Here is a 22,688-nt window from a genome sequence, read left to right as displayed (position 1 = left end):
TTGTTTCTTTTCAAGCAGGCTCCCTCGGGACCAAAGCTTCTAAATTGTTTTTGGCCTTGTGGCTTAGGGCTACTATAGCCTTGGCTTATGAGACATTGAACCTACCTGTGCCCAGAGGTATCACGGCGCATTCAACGAGAAGTGCGGCTGCATCGGCAGCTTTCTCAGCAAGAGCTCTTCTGGAGGAGATTTGTAAAGCGGCCACATGGAGTTCTATTTCTCCGTTTGTGAGACACTATAAGATTCCTTCCTTCTATGATCCACAGGCAGTGGTTGGAAGGACAGTTCTGCAGAGGGTGGTCTAGGCATCCGCCCCTCGCCCTTGATTTCATTCAGCTTGGGTACGTCCCGTCAAGTTAGGATGCCCTCCCCATTGCTCGGAAAAAGAAACATTGGTAGACTTACTGTGAATTGTTCTTTTTCGAGGTATGGGAAGGGCATATGGCCCTCCTGAGGATGCTGGGAAGGGAGTGGTATTCCTTGGGTGGCTAGGTTATTCCCAGGGTTCAAGATTGTGCTATCCTTGTTCTTTCTCTTCCTTTGAAGGTCTCTGGATTTTCCCTGGTTGACCTTTCTTCTGTTCTTGTTCATTCTGTTTCTCTGGTGGTTGAAAGCCAGAGTTTTTTCTCCAGTGTGGGGCTACAGGTTTTTCGCTCGCAGTACCAGAACTGGGTTGGGTGTGGCTGGCACAGCATAGTATATACAGATCTGAAATCTGATTGGCCCTGTCTTGAAGCATGAGAAGGCTGACAACCTGTCAAGTTAGGATGCCCTCCCCATACTTTGAAAAAGAACAATTCACGGTAAGTCTACCAATGTTTCTTTTAATTAGATAGATACTGTTTTAATAGTTTGATGATTTTAATAGTTTTAACGTTGTTATAAATTTTAAATTTTTGTAATGTTTTAACCTTTTAACTTGTTGTTTTTATTGTTTTGTTGTAAACCGCCCAGAGACTTGAGTTTTGGGCGGTATAAAAATATGTTAAATAAATAAAATGAATAAATGAGGGAGAACAAATTGAAATTGAATCCAAGCAAGATGGAGATACTTTTTGTGAGGGGGTCATAATTCAGGGGATGGGTTAGATCTGCCTGCTCATACTTCCTCAGAAGGAACAGGTACGTAGTCTTGCAGTACTTCTTGATGCAGGCCTCTCTCTGGTTTCTCAGGTTGAGGCAGTGGCCAGAGGTGCTTTTTATCAACTTATACTCCAGCTATGGCCATTATTGGAGGAGAACAACCTGGATACAGCGGTACATTTGCTGGGATCCTCTAGACTTGACTATTACAATGCGCTCTGCATGGAGAGGTCCACTTGCTATGGCCCCCAGCTCGTCTGGTGGCAACTTGGGATTAAGCCTTTTCTATAGCTGCCCCAAGGCTCTGGAATGAACTCCATGTTGTAAGAGCGTCCTCATTTCAGGAAAGTTTTAAAAGAGTGCTCAAGACACATTTATTTCATTAAGCCTTTGATCAGATGTTAGGTTTTTTAATTATTACTGTTACTGCTTTTTAATTGGTTGCTTTAATGTTTTTTAATTTTGAGCTGTTTAAATCTTGGTTTTAATTCTGGTTTCATTGTTTATTTGTAAACTGCCACGAGACATTTGTATGAGGCAGTACATACATGTAATTAATAAACCATAATATAAGAAAGTGATAAAGGGTACTAGTTTCAATTCCTGGTACTTCTAGGTAGGGCTGAGAGACTTGCCTGAAACCTTGGAGAGCCATTGCCAATCATTGTAAACTGAGCTAGATGGCCCAGTGGTATGACTTGATATAAGGCAGCTTCCTTTGTTCTTGTGTTTTTATGTACTACTGACATCTTGCAAGAGGAGGCTGGAAAGGCAGGGACATGGCCATGGCCTTGGCCATGGTTTTGCTTAGTTCAAATGTAACATTTAACCATAGTTAATGCAAACTATGGTTTCCCAAATCATGGCTGAGGTATTCAGACGTAATACTTAACAAAGTAAAGGCAAGATACACCTTGGTTGTGTTAAAGAGTTCTGCATAGTTCCTCTACCTCAGTTTGGCATTACATGAGCAATCCTTGGGCTCTCTCTCTCTCTCTCTCTCTCTCTCTCTCTCTCTCTCTCTCCCTCTCCATTCTGCTCCAGTCTATCAAAGCAACTCTTAGATTGCCTTTACATCCAAGCCAACAACCTATGGTTTGTTTTTGCCCTCCAGTCCAGAACTATAATCTAAAAATTGATAATGGTTTGTCATCTTGGTTTGCAGGGCAAGCACAACCCATAGTTTGTTGGTTTGGATTTAACAGCAAACTGTGTGTTACTGCAAAACAGAAAGTGCAGGAGAGTGGGAGAGGGAGAAGGGAGCATGGAAGTCCAATGTTTGCCTATGTAATGCCAAGCCAAGGTTTGCCCTTATGTCTGAACCAAGCTTGTATGCAATCCCAGTCATGCAAATCCCTGTAGTATATCTACTACCATCAAAGAGACTGGTGAGCATATTTTTGCACCATCTTACAATTCGACACAAGATACTATGTGTGGAGAAAAGCTAAAAAAGTGAGAGGCAGCAAGCAAAGAGTTTGTTATATGCTGTCATTGAGGTAGAGGAAAAAGAGATGTGGGTTTGATCTCGTTTGTGTGACTCCTATAAAAGCAGAATTATAGACCATGAACAAACCTGCCACCAGACCTCCAGTGTTCTTCATTGTAAGGACCGGAAGCCAGTGGTGGCTCCCATCAACTCTAAGTAAGGCTTCCTGGATTAATTGTTTATTAGGCCTGTGCAAAGCTTTAACCAAAGCCAAATACTCTGCACAGTCCCCCAAGCAACATGCAGAGGAAACCATTCCCACTGTGTAGTGCTGCCCTTTGTCCTGCATTGGAGGATCTCCTTTAAGGGAAGTGGAGCTCTTTTGTGCCCCTGCACCATCATTGCAGGCATGCTGGGAAGTGTAGCTGTTCCCAGTGCTTTCCCCATAGAACTCTTTAGAGAGGGCTCTGTCTCTCTTAAAGGACCCTCCCAGTGCTGAGAAAGGAGCATACCGTGAGGTCGGCACAATGGGAAATGCCTCTTACATTGAAGATTTTTTGCCAAAGTGGCCTCCTCTTGAAAAGTGGTGAAGATCACTGACTTAGTTGATGTTAGGAGTGTTATGTTGGCCATTGCTGTGGCTTTTAGGATTTGAAAAGTGGCTGTGTAGTTATCCTTATCCTTCAGTCCTAGCATATTTTCAGTATGCTTGTAAAATTGTGTTAGAAGTTTCCACATTGATTGATAATGCAGAAGTTCATTGCTGATCTATTTCATATAGGCCTTAGTTTCTGATTATCCAGTCACTATGACCTAAGAAAAAAATAGGGATGTGCTTGAAACATGATTTGGCCTCCGAACAGCAGCACATCCTCCGCATCTTTACCAGAGAGGAGAGAAGGTCCATACCTGCTCCTCCTCTGCTCACCACCACAGGAAGCTTGGCGGCATTCCCTCAGCAATGATTGTGCACCGGCAAGGCGTCTCCCAGCTGCCCTTGTGCGACACTGGCATGTACATGGCCTCTGTGCATGCAGAGCCATCCCGCTGGCACACGATCATAGTTGGGAGGAGTGCTGCTGAACTTCATGTGGCGGGGAGTGGAGGAAGAGCAGGTATGGACCTGCTATCCTCTCTGGTAAAGGTGCAGGGAATGTGCTCTGATTCGGTGGCTGAATCATGTTTTGAGCACATCCCTAATAATAATAATAATAATCCCAGCAGTTATAAAGCAGATATGCTTAACTTAGTGAATCAGCTGATTGATTTCAACACTAAAGCATTGCACATGGAGGTTATTAGTGTGAACATAAGAACATAAAGCAGATTTGGCTTTAAAAAGATGTCTGGAACTGATCCATGAGGATCTCCTGAGGGATGTCTGCAGATAAACTTTTCTCTCTCCATATGTGCTGGACTCACTGTTTACTAGCTGGATGAGATCCGAGAAGTTGAAGAGAAGGAATTTTAATTTCTTTTGTTACCTTTAGTGCAGTTTCTGGATGTGTACTTAGTAGAGCTATGCCCTTTAAAAAATGTTGAAGTTATATTTAAAATGAGCACTTTTGGAAAATAGATAAAGTAAGCAATTGACATGGTTTGGTTTTGACATGGTTTTAGTAAGCCTACTAAAATCTCTACAAGACACCTCTTTTGTATTACCTTGGAGTTACACATTCAGTATTGCAGTTCTTGCTTTTAAATTATAGTGCATAGTAGTATGTAAATAATTATCAACGAATGTGAATCTGCCACTTGTAAATAGCCTATTACTCAAATCTGGACCCTAGAATAAGGTTTCAAATTTAACTGACTAGTTGTACTACAACTAGGTGGCCTTATGCTGGCTCTGTTGCATATGTAGTCCAGAAATATAGTTATTTAAATTCTTCACAATGACACACATTAGCAACTACTTCCAACTAGGAGAACTGTAAACCATAACTTTACAAAGTTTAAACATAAAATTGACAATATTAAGTATGACAGGAAACAGAGTTTCATTTACAAATTCTTGACAATTAAATGTTTTCAGGCCACCAAAGTAAATGCTGCATTTTTTAGATTTATAAAGTACATTTCCCTCCACAAGGAGTATAATATTTTCCTAAATTAGGATAGTTAATAGTGTAAGTTTTGCATTGCATTTTGACTCAACATCTGGAACCTGATTACACATGTAAGCCTCATAACCCCAAGTGTAATGTTATCGAGAATATGATGTTTTCATTTTGGTAATTTAAAAAATTGCCCAATGTAGGTAGACAATTTTCTTCCTGAGCATAACTTTTGGATAGAACAGTGTGATAGAACATGGGAATTGTACACATTTATTCCTTACTGCAAAAAGGAATAAATAGGTACATGGCCTTGATAGGCAGTTTTTTCTGCTTTGTTCAATAAAACAAGATCCAGGTGTTGTGATCTACACATTCTCTTATTTAGAGGAAGACATGTTTTATCTTACAGGAAGCAATCTACCACGGTTCATTTTTGTGGGGACAGTCACAGGGCTCAACAGATCTCCTTGCCATGTTGCCATTGGCAACAGCTTTTCACCCTCTGGAAGGCTCACCTCTTGAACTTTCTGTGACTTGCAGATAATGGAGAGAAGAGGAGGTGTGTGTCTTGCTTTGCAGAAGACAGAAACAGCATCAAAGACTTACGCTGTTGATATATTTTGCAAAAGTGCTATACAAAAAGTCCCCTCTCCTCTCCAGAGTCCTCTGACATTTACAGAGGATTTGAGGGGAAGTGGCAGGACCAGGGGTGGAGCCACAATTGAGTGGATAGGTTCGAAGAACCCAGCCGCGAGCCACGGAAGTGCCACATGAGCCCTCCAGAGTTCATTCCAAACCAGCGTTGGTTGGCTGGGTGCATTTATTTCCCTTTTTCTCCCTCGCTGGAGAGAGAAAATGCTCTCTGGGAATGAGCTCTTCCCAATATTGGATGGGAAAGAGCTCTAGAGGGCTCACATGGGCCCTCCAGAGGTCGATTCATGCCCTTTTTTCACATGATGTCATGTGCAAAAGGGGCATAGCCTGGTCTTTGGAGGGCCCATGTGAGCCCTCCAGAGCACTGGCTGGCTGGGTGCATTTTTTCCCATTTCTTTCCATCCAGTGACGGAGAGAAAAGGAAATAAATCCACCCAGGCAGCAAATGCTGATTGGGAATGTGCTCTGGAGGGGCTCTCACAGGTCCTCCAACAATTGGGCCATGCCCACGTGCATGAGATGTCACTGGCGCACACGGTGTATGCACTGCAAGGCCGCCAGGCATGGGGCAAATCCCGTGCTTCCGTTCCCTGGCTCCGCCACTGGGCAGGATCTTGTTTTACTTCACTTGGGGCTTAGTGAGGCAGTGATCACTTAGTACTTAATGCTAAGTGAGGCAGATAATTCTCCACAGTCTTCTGGCATGCAAAGAACTCTGGCAAGAGTGATCAATGGGACTATAAAAAATGACCAGCTAGTAAATCAAGTCAAAAGTTGTGGACCCCTGTGTAGAGTTTCCCCTGAAGCATTGCCATCAGGAATGTACCCTTAATGGCCTTGTTAACACACTGAATGTAACATATAGCCTAGACAGAGTAGTGGCTTCTGGTGGCAGTAGGGGACAGAGATCCTGTCTTGCTTGGACCATTGTCTATTGTGCATGATAGATCAGTTGGAGCACAATGGAGTCAATTGGATTTCATAAATCTCCGCATAATTTGTTTCTTCACTTCATTATCTACTCTGTCAGGAGTTGGTTGGAGAGAGGTGAGCACCTAAACACAGTATATTGTAGTTGTGTCCTTACAGATCTGCCTAATATAGTAACGATAATTTCCTTGGCTCATAATAAGTCCCCCCACCCCCGCCTCCCAGAAACATATCAGTATTGCTCTAATGTCTGTAGTAGTTGCTACTGTGCTTCTGGGTACTGGACAGTATTTTGATTTCAACCTGTGAAATAATAAATGGTTTAAGTCTAACTTGTGCTGTGCTTCTTTCTGTAAGACATCATGAGATCTCTAAGCTTTTTTTGCTTGGGTTGCCCTGCTGAGGTTCCACAGGTCACCAGGTATGATCTGCTGTGAGCCACAGAAGCCAGACTGGCTTTCTCAACATGAATGGGCTCCTAATTGTAGAATTCCTTTTGGGTCAAGGCTTGTCTGAGCTCAAACCTTCAGGCATTTAAAAAATGTTATAGGTATTTCAGCAGAGAGACATTTTATAGGTAAGGATAAGGATCTAGGGCAAGGGTAGGCAGAGCTTGGCTCTCCAGCTAAACTACAACTCACATCATCCTCACAGCTGGAGAGCCAAGGTTGCCTACCCCTACTCTAGGAGCCTGATTAGGGCTCTGCCACCCACACAAGCAGCAAGGTGGTGAGCCCAGCAGTGATCGGAAGGGGGCGGGGTAAGGAAGCTGGGACTGCCAGGTATTCCACTGTGTGAACAGCACAGTGCATTGGGAAAGCTCGGCACTGCCTAGCCAGTCCTTCCCTTGGCTCTGTGACAAAGATGCTTCTTGCAGACCAGGAGCAGCTGCTGGCAGTGCGGAGCTTCGCACAGCCACTGAGTGAGGTAGGAGACATCTGCTTGTCCTCCTACCTCACTTTAAGCCTGGGTAGTGGATCAGGATGGGATTGGGGGCAATCCTTGTGGAATATGGCTGATGTATCTTTCTTTTTAGGCCTTGCCAGACCCCAGAATCTGTATTCTGTTCCAAGACTTAGATCATATAAAACAATAATGATATTATATGTCAGGTGCCTTATCGCTGGACTTCAGCACACCCCTATAAACTTGGGATTAAAGGCATGGCTTTTTTGTCAAAGGGTGTGACTACCTGACAGACTTAAGCCTCAGCACCTTTCTTTTACAAACTACTACTAAACATAACATTAACATATGGCATCCCCAATTTAACTGCATGCTATGCTGTACTGATCAGTGAAATAACATAGTATGCATTGGTCTCAATTGGAGGTTTCAGAATGTTAACATTTGCACAGATTACTCAGTTTCTTTAGGATGGAAAGATAAATCAGAAGGCTACTATATATTCTTTAATGTTACTAAAATTAACATTTAATCAGACATAGATGCATTTCTAGATAGCAGCTTTACCACCAGTTATAATCTGCAATACAGTTCACTGCTGCTTAGGTAGGGCTTTGTACCAGTTTTGTTTTGTTTTGTTTTGTTTTTTAGATATGGGGTGGATACTTCTGTATATGTATTTTAAAAATTGTGATAAGACATCATAGATGAATCTGGTTTACAATAGAAATTAATTTGCAATGCCCTACACTTTTCAGACAACTCAGGAGTCAGGTTAGTTAGTAATATATTTTCACAAATGTGTACACACAGGAGTGATCATCCCACACCTCCAGAATTTAACATGCACTTATCTCTTCAGTGACTGAACTGCTGAATGAATAAACAAATCAGATAAAAATTAATAAACTCAGATAGTACCTGAAATATTTCCTGAGAGACAAATCTGCTGTTTATATAGGTTATTCACAGAGGCAATAAAAACAGAACATTCATGTGCCAGCTTTATGACACCATTTTAAAGTGTACACGCACAGTGTCTTATTCTTCATCATTTGTACAAATACTGGCCGATGTTCAGACTAACAAAGCATCTGTGCCAGTCCTATAGGAGAAACACTAGTGCTTCTGAAGAGTTCCAGGCTAATGCTGCACTGGTGCTTGTGCAGAGGGGATGCAAATTTTGACAACTGCTTCCCCAAGACACATTCTGTGCCTGCGCCCCCCCTCCCCAATGTCCCTGAGGGCTGCATATATTTTGGGGTGCTTCTGTGCTTCTGGGGGAAATTTATACTCCCTTTGCTGTACTAGCAGTGGAGCGGAGTTAGTTGAACTCTTCAGAAGCATTGGTGCTTCATAAGTCTGGATGTCAGCCACTTTTTCTACTCCTGTGAGTTTTAATGAAAGTTTAAGAAGCTTTACTAAATATTGAGTTAGGCACACAAGTACAAAATAGCCCCCATATATATAATTATACAGTTAGCTATCAAGGCATCTTATAAATCTATGGGCTTTTTGCTCAGAAGGGACCACTAAAGTCTTTTACCATAATTTTGTTCTTTAGGCAACTTATATTTTTGTCATTACTATATACAGCCTACTCATTTGTCTTTCAATAAAGACTATCATTTTGGAAACATTGAAATAAAGCATATCCCTTTGGAAATATTTATAAGCTGGATATGGACAGAGGAGGCATTAATTCTGTCATTTCCCTTGGTAGATGGATCCACTGGGGAAGGAGAGTTCTCACTGGGTTTTCATCTAATAATGATTAATTACTCTGTACATTGGTATAAGGGATAGTTCTTGATCGTGGGCCTATTGTCCTCCGCACATTGGATGTCTGTGTCTGCATAGACAGGACCTCGGAACCTTCTAGTTCTGTAAGAGATAAGCTTTTTGGCAGTAGCCCTGCCCCCTTGGTGACACACACATAGCCCCTCACAGATTACCTCCCTCATTCTTCTTCTGATCGCCGCAATAGCGACTTCAGGAGACCTTTTGCCCCACTTCATGTGAAGAGAGCTGTCAAACACCAACAAACAAACCTCCTTACCCTTTTTCTTTAATTTAGTTTTTTGTTTATTCTATCTGTCTATCCTCTCATTTTTCAGTCATTCTTATTTTATGTCTTTGTTTAAGTTCCCCTCCCTCCCCCTGCTCAAGGTTTTTCTCTTCAGAGATCCTGAGGCTGTATGTGGCTGCTAGAGTCTCTTTTAAGAGCCGCCTTACTTGCTCTGTGAAACTCTCCATTTCAGACAGGCAGGAGGAGTGCTTAGCATGCCTTGGAGAGCCACCAAACTGACTTCTGTGCTATTTGCCAAGGATTTACTAGACAGGCCCGATGCAAACACACTTCCCGCCTCTGTGCTTTGCTGTGGGAGAGAGCCTTATGTGCTACATTGGCCCTTCAAGGCATTCGCACTAGCCAGCTATCCCAGCAGTGCTGTACCAGCTCTGGTATGCTGTGCTCTCAGGAATCCAAGCAGCAGATGCAGAATGAATCACAGGCAGCACCAGTACTGAAGATGGGCCCTCCGCTCCCTCTCTTAAAGTGGCAGGCGCTGCTGACACCAAAGGCTTCCTCTCTGGGCTTAAGCCTACTAAACAAGGGAAGCTGGTGAAGAAGCAACATGGTAAGAGTGAGCATCCCAGGGTTTGGAGAGAGGGAAAGGAAGAGGACTTTTTGCTTGCCTGGACCTCGCTAGAGAGCCTTTTCAAAATGTTACGCTTATGACAGCCACAGACCACATTATGAATATATGTGGGTAGAATCCAGGTCTGTGGTATATCACCATGGGCACAGTTATTGGGGATCTGAAAAGAGAGACAGGGCTTACCACTACAGTTGTAGCGCAAGGTACCATAGGTCCAAATCCAGCTGGGAGGAGAGCTGGTCTTGTAGCAACAGGCATGGTTTGTCCCCTTTGCTGGGTGGGTCCACCCTGGTTTGAATGTGAATGGTCATTACTTATGTGAATATAACACTTTATTTCCCGCTCTCCTTCAATAGGAAAAATAAGGCACCCAAACCTGAGACAAAAAAGACAGCAAGGGTTTACTAAAAAAAAAAAGACAGCCAGTCACAAAGCATGGAGTGCCACCACAACCAGTCTAGGCTGTGCCAGATACAAAGGATGATGCCCCATGGGTGTTTTATCTTCCTCAGACTCTGAGGATGATGCTGTGTCCTGTGTAAATAAGGACCCAGACCAATCCCCAGAATCCCCAACTGATCCTCTGGATGCAGATAAGAACCAGTCCCCTCCTGAGGATTATAGACCATACTCCGAACAGGTCTAGCATATGGCGTCAGCTTTGGGCAGTAACTGAAACATGATACTGTAGATCCTGTGTTTAGCCTTATTCAGGCTGCTTCTGCAGCATCACTACTCTTACCACTTTTGCCCACTTCAACTTAAAAGAAATTAGAAAACTTCTATAGAGTACACCAAAGTGATGTGCCCTACCTGTTTTTGCATCCCAAACCTAATTAAATAGTTGAGTTGAGTCTTCTCAGCAAGGGGTGAAATAGAAGTTATTATCTACCCCATCAGATCCCGATGGCAAAAGGCTAGATTCATTTGGTAAACGGATATATGTAATTGCAAGCCTTCAGGTACACATACCAAACTATTAGGGCTGTATAGCTAAGTATACCTACCTTCTCTTTAAAAAACTTGAACCTTTCATCTGACAGCTTCAACAGGACCAAAAGGATGCAGCTATGACCTTTTTATCTATAGTCTTACAGACCACCAAACAACAACTGTACTCTGCCTGCCACGAGGCAGACTTCGGTTCATAGGATCATAGGAAGCTGCCGTATACTGAGTTAGACAATTGGTCCATTTCGCTCAGTATTGTCTACACAGACTGGAAGTGGCTTCTCAAAGGCTGAAGGCAGGAATCTCTCTCAGCCCTATCTTGGAGATGCCAGGGAGGGAACTGGAAACCTAGATGCTTTCCCCAGCGCAGCTCCATCCCTTAAGGGGAAAATCTTACAATGCTCACACATGTAATCTCCCATTCATATGCAACTAGGGCAGACCCTGCTTAGCTAAGGGGACAGGCCATGCTTGCTAACACAAGACCAGCTCTCCTCCCAGCTCTAGGGCAGTGGCGGCAGCAGTGGCACTATGGAGACAAGCGTGGCCTTATCAGAAAAGTCCAGTTAAGCAATACCCTTGGACCTAACACTCTCAACATAGATAATCCAACTAGCCATTCCACTGTCATGATCTCAGAAGGAACAGGTATTAACCTTACAGTTCCCTTTGCAAGTCAACTATGCCATCACAGAAAACCACTCCTAAGTCCAAGCCAGCCTATGATAAAGGGGCCTGACACAATGAATGGCTCAAGATTCCTCCCTTTCTCAGAAGCATGGTAGGCAATTACTATGGACCCGTGGGTGATGACTATAATTTGACTGGGATTTGCAGTAGAGTTTCACATGCTTCCACCCTGTTGGGGAACACGTTGTACACCATCTACCCCTGTCCTACAACAGAAAGTTCAATCCCTTATCAAGAAAGGCGCCTTTCAAGCAGTGTGCACCAACATAGCCAGGGTTTTTTACTCAAGGTACTTTGTGATCCCGAAATGAGGTGGAGGCCTGAGGCCCATTCTAGATTTTTGCGGCCTCAACAGTTTTATTTTCTCCTGTCAGTTCCGTATGACCACTCTCACCCAGATCGTAAAGCTTCTGTTTTCACAATGACTGGTTTGTGGCAATAGACTTTAAAGATGCCTATTTTCATATGTCTATTTGGCCGCACCACAGACAGTAACTATGCTTCTGTACTGGGAAGAGAATTTACCAATACACGGTCCTGCCCTTTGGTCTGTCAACCGCAGCTAGAGTCTTTCCCAGTGCATAGCGGTGGTGGTGGCACACCTCTGCCAACAGGCCATCTGTCTATTCCCTTTTTAGATGACTGGCCCTTCGTGGCCAGAACCAAAGAGGCTGCATCAACATATCTATCCCACACTGAACCTTTTAGGTGAACTAGGATTATGCGTCAACATTGGCTCCCTCAAGGACCATAGAGTTTTGGGGCACCATTCTAGATTCCCAGGAGATTTTTGCATCCTTACCTTCCTGCAGGATAGCAGATATCAGGGCCATGGTCCACAAGATCTTAACATCACACACTCATCCAGTGCAGTCCATACAAGAGATGCTGGGGTTCATGGCATCCACTACCAGTATCCTATCTCTAGCACATCTTCAGATGAGGCGGCCACTGCTAACAGGCTATTCAGTGTAGGCTATGACAGACAATGTGATCATGATGTCATATCTGAACCAAGAGGGAGGAACACACTTTTCTGCATTGTCACACTTAGCCATCAGTATCTGGATGTGGTGCCTCCATCATCAGATCTGGTCTTCTGCAATACACATTGCAAGAAAGGGAAATATATGGGCAGACTCCTTGAGTCAGACACAACAAACACATCCCATAAATGGACATTGGACCACTCAATGGTGCAAGGCCTCTTCAACAGATGGGATCATCCACACATAGACATTTTTTGCCACCGAGGAAAACAATACACATAGTTCTGCAGCTGAGCGGGCCAAGGACGCGACTCCTTGGGAGATGTGCTTCCATCTTGGAGCAAGGAACTGATATAGATGTTTCCTCCATTACCACTCATACCAACAGTTCTACAGAAGATCTGAGAGGAAGCAGCAGATTGCATCTTCATCACTCCCTGGTGGCCTTAACAAGCCTGGTTCTCCACTCTGCTAGCCATGGCCAAAGGTCAGGCATCTGCCTCTAACCAGCCATCCAACCTATCTTGCCAGAGATCAAGAATCAGTACTGCATCCAGACGTGAAGAGACTTCATTTCACAGCCTGGAGGATCACCGGCCAGTGATCTGAGACCAGGAGGTCCAAGGTGTCATCTCCGCTGCCAGGAAACCTTTGACGCAATGCTCTTACAGGGCAAAATGGACATAGTTTACCATTTTTGTGGCCTTCAAAGGGGTAAACCCCAAAGAGGCCACATTGGACTTCTTTCATACCTGTTACTTTAAAAAAAAGTTAAATCTTGATGTTCTGTCATTTAAAGTTCATCTTGCTGCCGTTGCAGTCCACACTCCTCATGTACATATTTTCTCATTGGACCCTCTTAGAAAATTTTTTTAAGGGACTTCTCTGCTTGTATCCCCCAGCTCCAAGATTAGCCCCTCCATGGGATCTCAAGCTGGTTCTCTCTATGCTCATGCTAAAACCATTCAAGCCAATGGCTACATGCCCGCTGAAATACTTGGCCATTAAAACATTCCTCTTAGCAATTACTTCTGCCCTTTGAGTATCATTGCTCAGGGCTCTTAGGACCCCCTACCACCACCCTTCAAATCCTTCCAACAGAATAAGGTCCTATTCAGGCTGGACATTCAATACTTACCTAAAGTGGTATCTCAATACCATATAAGGGGGAGAAAATAGATTTTAAAAAATTGTTTCTTAGGTCATCTGCCTTCTGGTCTTCTTCACCTCTCTGTCTTCAGATGAAGAACATGTGTGGCATACCCTGGATGTGAAACATGCATTGCCCTTTTATCTTCATTGTACTCTACCATTCCATTAGTCCACTTCTTGTTCGTCTGCTATGTTGGGAGAAACAAAGGAAAACAAGTCTCCTGCCAGAGATTGTCAGCCTGGATCACATCTGCCATCAAACAAGCCTACCCAATTGCTAAGAAGCCACTACCGCCCTCCATTAGAAAGCATTCTGCAAGTGCAGTGATGACTTCTATGGCTTATCTCCATGGAATACAATGAGATGCCATCTGTCGGGCAGCAATGTGGAAAGGACCATTGTCCTTGGTGCACCACTGTGCTTTGGACACCAGGTTAAGAGCCCATTCACAGTTTGGAGCAGCAATCCTCTACACAGTTCTTCAGTAGATGCTTGCTTCTCCCACCATCCTGGTGAATAGTTCGCTAATCTCCAAAGTGTGGAGGACAATAGGATCACTAACAAGAAAGCCAGGTTGCTTACCTGTAACAGTAGTTCTTGTAGTGGCCCATTGTCCTTCACACAACCCTCCCTCCTCCCTGCTGTAGCGTTCACCTATCTGTTATGTATGATCGTGGCAGTCAAGGACTCAGGGAGGTAATCTTTGAGGGGCTATAAGTGTGTCATCAAGGGGATGGGGCTACTGCCAAAAAGCTTATCTCTTACAGCTCTAGAAGGTTCCGAGGACCTGTCTACGCAGGCCCAGACATCCAAAGTGTGAAGGACAATGGACCACTACAAGAACTACTGTTACAGGTAAGCAACCTGACTTTACTAGTCATTTTTAAAGATTATCTGCAATTTGAAAAACATGTATTTGTAACACGTGTAATAAAGATGTCTTGGAATTGTGTTCATATGCTGATATGTTTTGGGGGGCGAGAAGTTAAATGCTTTCTTTTGGTATTGCTGTTGGAAAATATTGCATAGTTTCCATAGTCTGTAACATTTTGCTGTCTAAGTGCATCTCAGCAACAGCAGATTTGTCTTTTAGTAAATATTTCATGTACTATCTGAATACTATCTTTTTAACCCTAGCTAGTCAACTCTATATTGAAAGTAATCTGTTGGTATTTTAAATTCAAACTTATTTCAAAGTACTCTTGGTGAATTAACTTTGATAAATTGAGGTCTTGGGTATAGTCTTTTTGGGACAATATACAGATCTCACTAAGGGCTTGTACAGACAATTTAATTTTTGAAGAAGATCAAAGAGGAGCATTGATGATTGGAAATGCAGATGTCTTCCCTTGAGATTGCCCTTGATTGCTCAGTAAACCAGTTTTGACAGCATTCAAATAGCAAATCATGATTTCTGGCAAACTTGATACCCTCTAACCCCAGAGCATACACCTCCAGGTTTTCCAGTGCAGCAAGACTTGGTGACAATAGAAGTATGGGTACCTCTCCCTGCATTTTTCAAAAAGGAAAGAAAAACTTATTTGTACAAGCCCCAAGATTCATATCCCCTGAAGTTCCTACATATTTGGAGATCTCATAGTCCTGGCTGATGATATTTTGCTACTTAAAGTGAAGCAACAGATTCCTTTCTCCTTTCTATTTTTTCCCATATGAAAATTACATCCACAATTCTTTCATTTCAAATCTCTCTCCTTTCCTTCTCTTTCTGATAGCAATGGAAGAGGAAAAGTAGTAAGGTGCCATTTTGACTTCCTTCCTCTTCATGCCTTTGGGGGCAGGGAGCAGGCGGGCTGTAGATAGATAGATAAACTTTATTACAGTCTTTGACCAGTACAGAAGCAAGAAGGGGGATCACAAAATCAGGTCCATACAATAATATAGCAACAATAACTTTATGAATATACAGTAGTATAGTAGATTACTCCAGTAGATTACTCATTAGATGCCATCATATATTCATTGCTATTACACAAAACCTAGCCACGTTATGAGTAATATGGGCTTGATGGTCTGCTAAGAGAAATAAAATATATGCTTCATCTCCTCTGCCTGGTAGGTCCTTAATCAGGGGTAAAATGAATCATTCATGCAAATCCCTATAAAAATTACAGTATAATAAAACATGACCCACATCTTCTATGGCCTGTGTACTACATGGACAGTAATGTTCAGAATAAGGTATGCTGGCCTTGGGCCGAAATAAACAAAAACAAACAAACAGAATAAGGAAACCCACCATACCTACCATATAAAACTGCTGAAGGCAATACATCAAAGCAAGCCAGTGCAAATGCTCTACGACAGGCTTCCCCAACCTGCGGCCCTCCAGATGTTGCCGAACGACAATTCCCAGCCACAACAAGTTGTAGCTGGGGATGATGGGAATTGTCGTTCGGCAACATCTGGAGGGCCGCAGGTTGGGGAAGCCTGTTCTATGATATTTGGACGTTATTAGGGCTTGAAAATAATCAGCTGGCTTGGTGCTAAAAGCATGTCTCCATGATTTAAGTCGTTTTGGGGCCTTACTGGAGGCGGGCTGTACCACTCCTGGGAACTGGCCCTGATGCCAGATTTCAGTGCAATCTGCATATTGTCCCCAAAAGACTATACCTGAGGCCTCAATTTATCAGGTCTGCTGCCTGAAGTGACCTGCTTCACTCTGCTTCATGGTAGGGCCAGCTCTGTATCCTCATGGATACATGATGTATCACACTGTTGTAGTTAAAACAACAAAGTTTTGTGGCAGCACTTTTAAGGCTAAGAGTTTTATTATGGCAAAATCTTTCACTGATTTGAGCACACTTCATGAGATGGTCCTTGGCAGATTATTTGTATTTATATTTAAAATACATATCTATGCCCAGGGAGGAAAAGGTACCAGTGTATTTCTTTGTACCCATACATATATGGAATTGTCGTGTTCTTTATGAATCTGTCCCTGACCAGAAAGTGTGGGTTTTTGAGAAAATTTTGAATTCAAAACTTTACTAGAATATTTTCCCAAGCAAATTTCCCCTCATTTACATATACTTTACCCTATTTTCCCCCTACAATTATTATTCACGTTTCTCTGATGCCCAAAATAGATTGTGATTTGATTTGGCATGTTATTTGACAGTAAAGAAACACCTCCACTATATTAATTTTCCTTCTCTAAAGTTTTCAAGTAGCCAAGGAGAAATGTTAGAGATGTGAAAGTTTCCACACTAAAATAAAGAATGGGAAAAATTTCCACCACACATTTCTCCCCATGACCTTCACTTCTCTGAAGAGGCTGCCCTCCATGTTCTCCCTCTATCCACGATATAGGTAGTATCTACAAGGATAGAACCATCTCAGCTGTGAAGCTATAGAATGCTTTTTCTAAAAAAGTACATCTCTCCCCCCATTTTCTGGCTGCTTTCCGAAGGGTAGTGAAACAATGTTATTTATTTTTTAATTACATTTTTATATTTCCCTATCTAGTAATTCTGGGCAACTGTTTAGGTAAGCTTTCTAGATCTTTTAAAGTGACTTCACTTATCTGTTTCTGTAATGCACACTGTGCAATCAGTTTATATTGTCACTTTATAAACTTCCTTGAGTGCACTCCTGTACAGAAAGGTGGAATATAAATTAATACATTATTTTAATGTATCTGCCAGTATTTCATGCCAGAGTATTTCTGGCAAAGGGGGATCATGTCACAATACATCTGTTTGTCTTTATGGTGCTACAATACCTGTTGCAACAGATGACCACTGCTACAGCTATGTAGTTTATTTGTGTTGTACTTGATGTGCACAAGTAACAACTGCTGGCAGAGTCAAGGCTTTTGTTAACTTGTATGTCTGCAATCCTATGAATAGACAATTTATAGAATAAAGAGACATTTTTAGCCTAACTTTGATCTTTCTGTATCATCTTTTCTGACTGAAAAGTGGTTTGGAAATTAACATTCATAAAAATCCAAGTCTTGTTTTCTTCTTTTTTTAAAAAAAAACTATTTATGTTGAAAATAGCTGCATTCCCACTCCTGAAGTAATGATTGACTCATAATAAAGAATGCTAGATGGAGAAAGATTTGTGGTAAGTTAAATATTTCCATTCTACTTTCCAAAAAATACTGTTAAGATACTTTACAGCTCATAAGAACATAAGAACAGCCCTGCTGGATCAGGCCCAAGGTCAATCTAGTCCAGCATCCTGTTTCACACAGTGGCCCACTAGATGCCGCCGGAAGCCACAGGCAGGAGTTGAGGGCATGCCCTCTCTCCTGCTGTTACTCCCCTGCAACTAGTACTCTGAGGCATCCTGCCTTTGAGGCTGGAGGTGGCCCACAGCTTTCCGACTAGTAGCCATTGATAGACCTCTCCTCCATGAAGTTATCCAAACCCTTCTTAAAAGCCATCCAGGTTGTTGGCCGTCACCACATCTTATGGCAGAGAATTTCTCAAGTGGATTATGCGTTGTGTGAAAAAGTACTTCCGTTTGTTGGTCCTAGATTTCCCAGAAATCAATTTCATGGGATGATCCCTGGTTCTAGTGTTGTGTGAGCGGGAGAAGAATTTCTCTCTATCCACTTCCTCCACACCATGCATGACTTTATAGACTTCTATCATGTCTCCCTTCAGTCGTCTTTTTTTCTAAACTAAAAAGCTCCAGGTGTTGTAATCTTGCCTCATAAGAAAGGTTCTGTAGGTCCCTGATCATCTTGGTTGCCCTCTTCTGCACCTTTTCCAGTTCAACAATGTCCTCTTTAAGATGTGGTGACCAGAATTGTATGCAGTACTCCAAGTGTGGTCGCACCATAGTTTTGTATAAGAGCATTATTATAATAGCCGTTTTATTTTCAACCCCCTTCCTAATGATCCCTAGCATGGAACTGGCCTTTTTCACAGCTGCCACACATTGAGTCGACACTTTCAACAAGGTATCCACCATGACCCCAAGATCCCTCTCCTGGTCAGTCACCGACAGCTCAGATCCCATCAGCGTATACTTGAAGTTAGGGTTTTTCGTCCCAATGTGCATCACCTTACACTTGTCAACATTGAACTGCATTTGCCACTTTGTCGCTCACTCCCCCAGTTTGGAGAGATCCCTTTGGAGCTCCTCACAATCCGTTTTGGATTTCACAATCCATTTTGGTTTTCTACCTGGAAGAGTTTGGTATCATCTGCAAATTTGGCCACCTCGCTGCTTACCCCTGCTTCTGGATCATTTATGAATAAATTAAAAAGCACCAGTCCCACTACAGATCCCTGGGGGACCCCACTTCTTCTCTCCATTGTGAAAACTCTCCATTTATCCCTAGCCTCTTTTTCCTGTCTTTTAACCAGTTAGCAATCCACACATGTACTTGTCCCCTTATCCCATGACTGCTAAGTTTCCTCAGGAGTCTTAGAGGAACTTTGTCAAAAGCTTTTTGGAAGTCCAGGTATACTATGTCAACTGGATCACCTTGATCCACACAATTGCTGATACTCTCAAAGAACTCCAAAAGGTTGGTGAGGCAAGATTTACCTTTGCGGAAGCCATGCTGATTCACTCCCAGCAGGACCTGTTCTTTTATGTGCTTTACAATTTTATCCTTGAGGATGCTTTCCATCAATTTTCCTGGAACTGATGTTAAGCTAACTGGCCTGTCATGCCCCTGGATCCCTTTTAAAAAATCGCTGTTACATTTGCTACTCTCCAGTCCTCTGGTACAGAGCCCGATTTCAGGGATACAAGGAGGTTGGCAATTTCTTTGAGTTCTTTGAGGACTCTTGGATGGATGCCATCTGGCCCTGGTGATTTGTTAGTTTTTGTCATCTCTTGTCACTTCTATCTGACTCAGTTCTTTAGCCTTCATTCCTAAAAAGCCTGGTTCAGGAACAGGTATATGCTCAGTATCCTCTGCCATGAAGACGGATGCAAAAAACTCATTTTTTCAAAACTCAAAAAAGCTCCATTCTCGTGTTACTATATTTACCCGAATTGAAGACAGCCCTGAATTTAAGACAACCCCTTAAAAAGTAGAAGTTAAATACAGATTATATCTGCATTTACTGAAAAGGAACAGGACTCTGAATTTAAGATGACCTCCTATTTCTAATATTTAATAAAACCTGGGGGAAAACCTAGTCTTGGATGCTTGCTGTTTCCCTCCTTCTGCCTGTATAATAGGTTGATGCTATTGGACAATGGTTGGTGCTCTGACCTGAACATTGTACTGGTTGGCTTTCCTTGTGGCACTGACATAACATCACTGTAAAGGCTGCATAGTAACTTGTTTTGTGACATCCTGGTAGAGTAACTATCATTTCATCCTAATTACACAGTTCCTTATCACTGGTGCTCTTTTGTCAAGTATGTGGGTCATAATAAAACTCATAATATAATTTAACGGGTTGGAAAGTATGTACATGACAGTTACAACATTATTGTGGTTAGTATGAAGATTATACTAAGCTTTATATTTTTTATTTTTTTATTTTTTATAGGCCAAAAGAATTTCATGACTGTGGGTCATTAAGGCTTGCCAATATTTTGCATATCTAGTATTACATTAGAGGGGGACAGAAACTTCCTGATTGCAACTACAGCCTCTCTAAGAACCTATAGTCTCTCTCTTTCCCTTCTTGTCCTGAGTTAAGCAGTAATATAAAGTAAGGGTAAAGTGTGCCTTCAAGTCTATTTCGACTCCTGGTGCCCACAGAACCCTGTGGTTTTCTTTTGGTAGGATACAGGAAGGGTTTACCATTGCCTCCTCCCGCGCAGTATGCAATGATGCCTTTCAGCATCTTCCTATATTACTTCTGCCCGATATAGTACCAGCGGGTATGTGAACCAGCAACCTTCTGCTTGTTAGTCAAGCATTTCCCCGCTGCACCATTAGGTTGCTTTAAGCAGTAATATACTTTGTGTCAATTACAGCTGGTTAGTAAGACCCCTTTGTGTAGAATAGGGTTTTTTTGGTTGAAAACTGCATAGTTCCTTCAGATCAGAATGAAATTAAAGGAATACTTTCCCTTGACCTATCAGTTGAAAATCATTATGTTTGAGTAATCGTACACAAATTACATTATGTAGAACCAAAATTATTTTTCACTGTATCTTTTTAGTCAAAACATTTAGTACTCTGAAATGTTAGGTTTCTCCTGCTTGTCTTAATGTCATGCCTCTTCACTTCTCTTCTCAGATATACTACAAGCTATTCACTTTTCCCACTTTAATCTGAGCACTGTGGTAGTGTAGCAAATCCAAGCATAGTAAGCAGTTTGAAAAGTGAAGGCTGTTCTTCCACATCATATTATTATAAAAGCATATTTTATCCTCTCCTGTACTATTTGTCCAATATATGAATGTTGTTCATACAAGAAAGTGCAAAATAATATAATGTAAAATTTAATGCACAACTTTTCCATTTAAAGTGTTACCTTTTTAGCCTACTTTCCATTAGATTTATGAGATCACCCGGCATTCTGTGTGTGCGTCCGTATATTCCCTACTATCAACTTCACAACTCCTGGACCAATATGAATCAAATTGGGTACAGTTGTAGAGACACATAGGGGCACTCAACAGCATAGTTTGTGATTATGTGATCGACCTCGTTCCAAGATGATGGACACAGAAACTTTTGAGGCGCAACTGGGCTAACCTGTGAACCGCTTAACCAATTTGAACCAAATTTGATACAGCTGTAGGGACACATAGGGATGCCCAAATGGTGTGGTGTGTGATGATATAATCCACTCCAATTCAAGATGGTGGCCATGTGAACATCCAAGGCACAAGCAGGCTAATTTGTGGACTAATTGATTTAAACCAAATTGCATACAGTTGCAGTGAGTGACACACAGGGACACCTCAACGGCATAGTTTGTGATGATGCCATCCACCCCAATCCAAGATGACAGTGAGTCACAGCGACACCTCAACGACGTAGTTTGTGATGATGTCATCCACCCCAATCCAAGATGGTGGGCGTGTAAACTTTGGAGGTGCAAGTGGGCTAACTTGTGAACTGCTTAACCGATTTGAACCAAATCTGCTACAGCTGTAGGGACACCTCAGCGGCATAGATTGTGACAATGTCATCCAACCCAATTCAAGATGGCGAACATGTAAACCTTTGAGGCACAAGTGTAATAACTTGTGGACAGTCTGATTTGAACCAAATTTGCTACAACTGTATGGACACATAAAGATGTCCCAATGGTGTAGTTTGTGATGATGTCATCCACCTTGATCCAAGATGGTGGATGTGTGCACCTTTGAGGTGCAAGTGCACTAATTTGAGGACTGTCTAACCCATTTGAACCAAATTTGATACAGTTGTAGTGAGTGACACCTCAATGGTATAGTTTGTAATAATGTCATCCACCCTGATCCAAGTTGGTGGATGCATGAACATTTGAGATGTAAGAGATCTACCTTGTGAACCTTGATTTGAACCAAATTTAGTCCAGTTGTAGAGACAGTGAAAGTAGGCTGATTAGTTCTTACTAGAACAACTTGTTGTTTTATAAGCTGATACTGTGTAAGCAAACATTGATTCTAAAGGTAAAGTGTGTCGTCAAGTCGATGTCGACTCCTGGCGACCACAGAGGCCTTTGGTTTTTCTTTGGTAGAATACAGGAGGGGGATTGCCATCTCCCGTGTAGTATGAGATGATGCCTTTCAGCATCTTCCTATATCGCTGCTGCCCAATATAGGTGTTTCCCATAGAAACGGGGATTTGAACTGGCAACCTCTGGCTTGCTATTCAAGTCATTTCTCATATATAAAACAGCTTAAAGAAGATACTTTCAGTGCTGATTTTGCTTTCTTCAGATCTTGTAGATCTATTCCTTATACCACATTCTCCCACAGATAACAAAAAGAAATCAAGGACATTTATTTTTATGCTCATTTAAATTATTTTTCTAAAGATGCATGAAGAAGAAGAACATTGATATGGGGTGTGAAAAGTTTCTTTTTCTAGATATAATAGATGTTTTGTCTGTGAAATCCAAGTTCAGTGGAATTAATACTTTACTCTTCAAAAAACTATCGGGGTTTTTTAAAATATCAGTTCAGCTATATCTTCCTCTTTTTCTCGTTTTCAACCTTAACCAACCATCACTCATAGAAAAACCTGATTGTTTTGAATGTCGGAATAATATTGCACTTAGGAAATGGTATCTCATAAAA

The 22,688-nt window shown here is 42.1% G+C and overlaps 1 protein-coding gene across 7 annotated transcripts in view; it reads left to right on the top strand.

Moving 5' to 3' along the window:
- Positions 1-22,688, top strand: part of ME1 (malic enzyme 1) — a 309,975-nt gene that overhangs the window by 85,842 nt on the left and 201,445 nt on the right. The window lies entirely within an intron of this gene.

This window comes from Hemicordylus capensis, chromosome 1 (genome assembly GCF_027244095.1).
Source record: "Hemicordylus capensis ecotype Gifberg chromosome 1, rHemCap1.1.pri, whole genome shotgun sequence".
Taxonomy (NCBI): Eukaryota; Metazoa; Chordata; class Lepidosauria; order Squamata; family Cordylidae; genus Hemicordylus; species Hemicordylus capensis.
This window is presented reverse-complemented; position numbering and strand designations above follow the sequence as displayed.